Source organism: Odocoileus virginianus, chromosome 2 (genome assembly GCF_023699985.2).
Source record: "Odocoileus virginianus isolate 20LAN1187 ecotype Illinois chromosome 2, Ovbor_1.2, whole genome shotgun sequence".
NCBI lineage: Eukaryota > Metazoa > Chordata > Mammalia > Artiodactyla > Cervidae > Odocoileus > Odocoileus virginianus.
The window spans coordinates 17216856-17223503 of NC_069675.1; positions in this window are offsets into that span (position 1 = coordinate 17216856).

Below are 6648 nucleotides of genomic sequence, written 5' to 3' on the forward strand. Positions count from 1 at the left end.
TTATTTCATACTTTAGGTTACAATCCAATGTTATTGCTGTATTTAGTCACTGAATCATATCGGACTCTTTTGGTCCCTGGTCAGGCAACTATGATCCCACATGTTGTGGGGGCAACTAAGCCTGTGCTGTAACTAGAAAGAAGCCCAGATGCAAAGATTCCCCATGCCGCAAAGGTACGAGGCAACCAAACAAATAAATAAATACAAAAAAAAAACCCCAAAACACTACAGCATAGAAGACAGATAGTAAGTCACACAAATACACAATGGTATTATAATTTTCACACAATGGCAGAAATTCTATAGGTTTCAAGAATTAAAGCCTAATCCAAAGTCCCCTCACAGTTCTTTAGTGACACTCATGTAGAGTACTGAATATGAACTGATTAAGGGAAATAATAGTTTAATGTAGAGAGTCAATAAAGCTGGAGGCATTTATGCAAATTCAACTCACTTTATCTGAAGGCATTTTTTTTCTCACTGCCTCTTGGATATATTACATACTATAGTGAATTGCATTTTATGCCTTGCATATACTATTCCAATAAGTCTTGCATGCAATAGTGTCAGATTTAGAAGAGCACTATATATTTTGATATTGCTAAATCATAGTAGGTACAGTATAAATAGTGAATTACTTAATTATATCCTTAGCATCTAGATTGATCCAATTTTCCAAAATAGAATTCTGTCATTGAATTCCCAGCATCCTCACAACCCTATCAGACTAACTCATGAGCGTTTCAAATGCTTGCAAAATTTTTTCTTGCTTTTTTTTAAACTTATTTTTAATTGGAGGATAATTGCTTTACAATATCCTGTTGGTTTCTGCCATACATCAACATGAATCAGCCGTAGGTATACATATGTCCCCTCCCTCTTGAACCTCCCTCCCACATCCCACCCTACCTAACCCTTCTAGGTTGTCACAAGCTCCCTGCCTCAAGAGCACATTCCCACTGGCTACTAGTTACATATGGTAATGTATATGTTTCAATGCCACTCTTGCAGTTTGTCCCACCCTGTCCTTCCCAGTGCCGTGTCCACAAGTCTGTTCTCTATATTTGCATCTATACTGCTGCCCTACAAATAGGTTCATCAGTAGCATTTTTCTAATTTCCATATGTATGCATTAATATATGATAACTGTTTTTCTCTTTCTGAATTACTGCACTCTGTATAACAGGTCCTAGGTTCATCCACCTCAGTAGGACTGATTCAAATTCATTCCTTTTTATGGCTGAGTAATATTCCATTGCATATATGTACCACTGTTTCTTTATTTGTTCATTTGTTAATGGGCACCTAGGGTGTTTCCATGTCCTGGCTATTGTAAACAGTGCTGGGATGAACATTGGGGTACATGTGTTCTTTTTTTTTTTTTTCCAATTATGGTTTTCTCAGGGTATGGAGAAGAGTATGGAGATTTCTTAAAAAAAAAAAAAAGAACTGTGAATCAAATGATTTGAAAATTAACTGATGCTAATAACAGTACTGAGCCATGTTGCAAGGTTTAAATGAGTTAATATATTTAAAGTCCTTAGTCATAGGCCAGATATGTAATTGCCAAATATGTTTGTGCATGTGTGTGTCTGTGTGTGGTAGTGGTGTATACATATTTAACTAAAAATTGCACTCTCTTGCCTCTCTGTCACAGGCCATTTTAGTGATAAGTTTTGTGAGATTTTCAATGAAAAAATACTTTGCGGTGTGAAACAAACATTTTTCTGAATGCTTTTACATTATATTATGCAGTTAGCAACGCACTGCTTTTAGGTATTTCATCAAACAGATAATTATAATACCACTTACATGAATAATGTTAGAAAATGTTTAGTTAAATCTTAGTCTATGACAGATACCACAATAGGTACAGTATCTGCCAAGCTGCATTTCAGAAAGTTACATTTGATAGACATGTTTTGGTGTCATTCAGTCCCTAAGTCATGTCCAACTCTTTGTGACCCCATAGACTGCAGCACACCAGGATTCTCTGTCTTCCACTATCTCCCAGAGTTTGCTCAAATTCATATCCATTGAGTCACTAATGCCATCCAACCATATCATCCTCTGTCATCCCCTTCTCCTGCCTTTTATCTTTCCCAGCATCAGGGTCTTTACCAATGAATCAGTTTTTTGTATCAGGTGTCCAAAGTATTGGAGTTTCAGCTTCAACATCAGTCCCTCCAATGAAAATTCTGTGTTGATTTCCTTTAGGATTGACTCATTTGATTTCCTTGCAATCCAAAGGACTTTGAGGAGTCCTCGCTAGTACCACAATTCAAGAACATCAATTCTTTGGCACTCAATGTTCTTTATGGTCCAACTCTCATATCCATACGTGACTATTGGAAAAACTATAGCTTCGAATATATGGATCTTTGTCAGCATAGTGATGCCTCTGCTTTTTAATAGGCTGTCTAGGTTGGTCATATCTTTCATTCCAAGGAGCAAGCATCTTTGAATTTCATGGCTGTAGTCCCTGTATGCAGTGATTTTGGAGTCCAAGAAAATATTTATACACATTTAAAATAAAAACTGCACTCTCTTGCCTTTTTGTCACAGGATATTTTAGTCATAACTTAATGTGAGAATTTTAATGAAAAAATATTTTTGGATGTGAAGGAAACATTTTCCTGAGGGTCTTTATATTATATTATATAGTTAGCAACCCACTGCATTTAGGCATTTTGTCAAATAGATAATTGTATTACTACTTACACAAACAATGTTAGAAAATATTTAGTTAAATCTTTGTCTATGCCAGATACTGCACTAGGCACAGTGTCTACCAAGCTGTACTTAACAAAGATACATTTGATTGCTATGTTATCTCATTCTATTGTTCAGATAAAGGCATAATCCTGCCCTGGTAAAGTCCTTATTTTGCAGGGGGGAAAATATATATATATATATATATATATATATATATATATATATATATATATATACACACGCACATATACACTAATGCTTGTTTTTGTTGTACCACAAAGATTTTAAAAGAAATACTCCTATTAAAATTCAGAGTGTCTCCTTCCAATGTAATGATACCATCAGCAAATTTCAGAAGCATTGGGGCAGCTAAAGCAAGAGAATTGATTAACTCTCTTACAAAGTGACTCTAATTCAACTAATTAGCTGTAGAACAGGTGTTAAAGTTCAGCTCCAGTGATTTAGTATTTTCTTCAGGAACTCTACCTATCTCATTTAAAGTTCCTAAAACTTAAAATAGTCCATCTGAATACTTATAAACATGAGGCCTCTTTGTACTGGAAAATCTATCTAAAAATTCTAATATACATGTAGGAAGCTATTTGCTAGATTCAAAGCTTAGTAAGCAGCTCAGCAGATCTGTGGTCTTTGCCATTAATTTATTGTCATTTGAAGAGGCCATTCTCACTGCCATTTATCATTAAACACCAGGACTTTGACCCATATTAAATTGTGACTTGAAAAATAGAGAAATTTCATAGCACTCTGCATGGATGAAGGACTCTGGAGATTTGACTTTCAAGTTTCCACACTAAAAAAATGTCTTTGGTTCAGTAATCACTAAGAGATAGGAAAGTAGATACAAGCTTCTCACTGTTTCTATTTCTAGTTGTGTATTTCTCTCTCATGGGGAGAAATCCTACAATATGAGATAGAAATAAAAATGTTTCCATATTCAGATATTTTAATATCAGTCGGTTTTGGTCACTGAAGAAAACAAGCATCAGTTACAGTTTTATTGTCAATAATAATAATACAGTAGTAACAACAAACTGTCTAAGTCTGTGTTTCTTATGTGCCAGGGAATGTTCTAAATCTTTTTATTTCTTTTTAAAATGTATCTATTTATATTATTTTAACTTTTTGTTAGAAAAACTCAGCAAAATAAAATTTTCCATTTAGCTAAGATTTTTTATTCATTTGCTGAGTAAGATTGCCAACAAGATTGTAAGATTTGTCGACATTATGTCCAGGAGAAATATCAATAACCTCAGATACGCAGATGATGCCACCCTCATGGCAGAAAGTGAAGAGGAACTGAAGAGCCTCTTGATGAATGTGGAAAAGAAAAGTGAGAAAACTGGCTTCCAACTCAACATTCAAAAAGCTAAGATCATGGCATCTGGTCCCATCACTTCATGGCAAATAGATGGGGAAATAAGGGAAACAGTGACAGACTTTATTTTCTCAGGCTCCAAAATCACTGCGGATGGTGACTGCAGCCATGAAATTAAAAGGTGTTTGCTCCTTGGAAGGAAAGTTATGACCAACCTAGAAAGCATATTAAAAAGCAGAGAGATTACTTTGCCAATAAAGGTCCACCTAGTCAAAGCTATGGTTTTTCCAACAGTCTTGTATAGGTGTGACTGTGGGACTATAAAGAAAGCTGAGCACCAAAGAATTGATGCTTTTGAACTGTGGTGTTGAAGAAGACTCTTCAGAGTTCCTTGAATAGCGAGGAGATCCAACCAGTTCATCCTAAAGGAAATCAGTCCTGAATATTCATTGGAAGGACTGATGTTGAAGCTGAAACACCAACACTTTGGCCACCTGATGCGAAAAACTGACTCATTACAAAAGACCATGATGCTGGGGAAGATTGAAGGTGGGAGGAGAAGGGGATGACAGAGGATGAGATGGTTGGATGGCATCATCAACTTGATGGACATGAGTTGGAGGAAGCTCTGGGAGTTATTGATGGACAGGGAAGCCTAATGTGTTCATGGAGTCACAAAGAGTCAGACACGACTGAGCAACTGAACTGATTGAATTTTTATTCCTTTAAACCTTATGTTAACTCTCCGTTGTGGGTGTTAGTATCTTCATTTACATACCCATAAATTGAAATTCAAAGAGTCTAGTAACAGTAAGTGAAGCAATAGTATGTGAAGGGACAGAATCAAGTCTAAATGGGTCTAAGGAACATACTTTTAAATGTAGCACATACCATGGGCCCCTCCTTTTCATGACTCTGCATTGTAGCTCAGAGTTGAACACCTGGGAAAGAATAAAGAAATCAGGACTAGACTCTAAGAGTAAACATTTATATTAAACTTGAGGTGTCCATGTCCAATTAGAAGTTCATATAAAATTGCCAGAAGCAAGGACTTCCAGAGGTTCCAGAAGTTAAGACTCCAAGCTTCCACTGCAGGGGGTAAGGGTCCGATCCCTGGTTGGGGAACTAAGTTTCTGCAGGCCTCATAGTACAGCCAAAAAAGTAAATAAAAATTAAAAGGCACTCTCATTAAAATAAATAACCAGAAATACTGGCTGTGTATTTAAATAATAAAGTCAATTTTGTATATTTCTACTGTTGCCATTCCTTATTCTAAGCTTACCTCCTTTATTAAATTTTCCTATAGATCCTTGCTTCTATTTATATTATGCACCTCTCACCATACTCCTGAAAAATACATTACTTTTGATTCCTGGGGAAGACAGGAGCAACCCACACTGCTATTAACAGCACTTCTGTTTCCTTCTTCATATATTTATTGATTAATATGACTCATTTATTCTTATGGTTTAAACTAAGTAGCTATAATAAAGAGATTTCCAAAAATACAGTGACTGAGGGAAGATGGAAGTCTAAGGAATGACTCTCATCTCTGAAACATAGTATCTTTCTCTGGGTTTATTTATTTCCTGGAGATCGAAAAAAGAAAGAGGAAGTGGAGAGAATGCAGCTTGCTCTAAGGATGTGAGCCAGAAATGAACAAATCACTTTGCTTATATACTAGAAAGTGATAGCAAGGGAGCCTGGGGAATATGGTCTCTTAACTGCTAATACTATCTAGCTGCATCATAGAGGGAGCCAGAGTCTTAATTAAAACCTGAATAGATGAAATGAGAAATTCCAAATGTACAAGCTGGATTTAGAAAGGGCAGAGGAATCGGAAGTCAAATTGCCAACATCTCTCGGATTATAAGAAAAAGCAAGGAATTCCAGAAAAACATCTATTTCTGCTTCATTGACTATGTTAAAACTTTTCAGTGTGGATCAAAATAAACCATGAAAAATTCTTAAAGAGATGGGAATACCATATCATCTTACCTGCCTCCTGAGAAACCTGCATGAAGGTCAAGAAGCAACAGCTAGAACTGGGCATGGAACAAAGGACTGGTTCAAAATTGGGAAACGAGAACATCAAGGCTATATATTGTCACCCTGTTTATTTATCTTATGTGCATTTATGTTTATTTATCTTATGTTTATTTTATGTTTATTTATCTTATGTGGACTGGATGAAGCACAAGCTGGAATCAAAATTGTCAGGAGAAATATCAATAATCTCAGGTATGCAGATAGCCTATCCTAATAACAGAAAGTGAACCAGAACTAAAGAGTCTCTTGATGAAAGTGAAAGAGACTGAAAAGGCTGGCTTAAACTCGACATTCCAAAAATGAAGATCATGGCATCTGCTCCCATCCTTTCATGGCAAATATACAGGGAAAAAATGGAAACAGTGACTGACTTTATTTTATTGGGCTCCAAAATTACTGCATACGGTGATTATACCTATGAAATTAAAAGGTGCTTGTTCCTTGGAAGAAAAGCAATGACAAACCCAGACAACATATTAAAAATCAGGGACATCACTTTGCCAACAAATGTTCATCTCGACAAAGCTATGGTTTTTCCAATAGTCGTG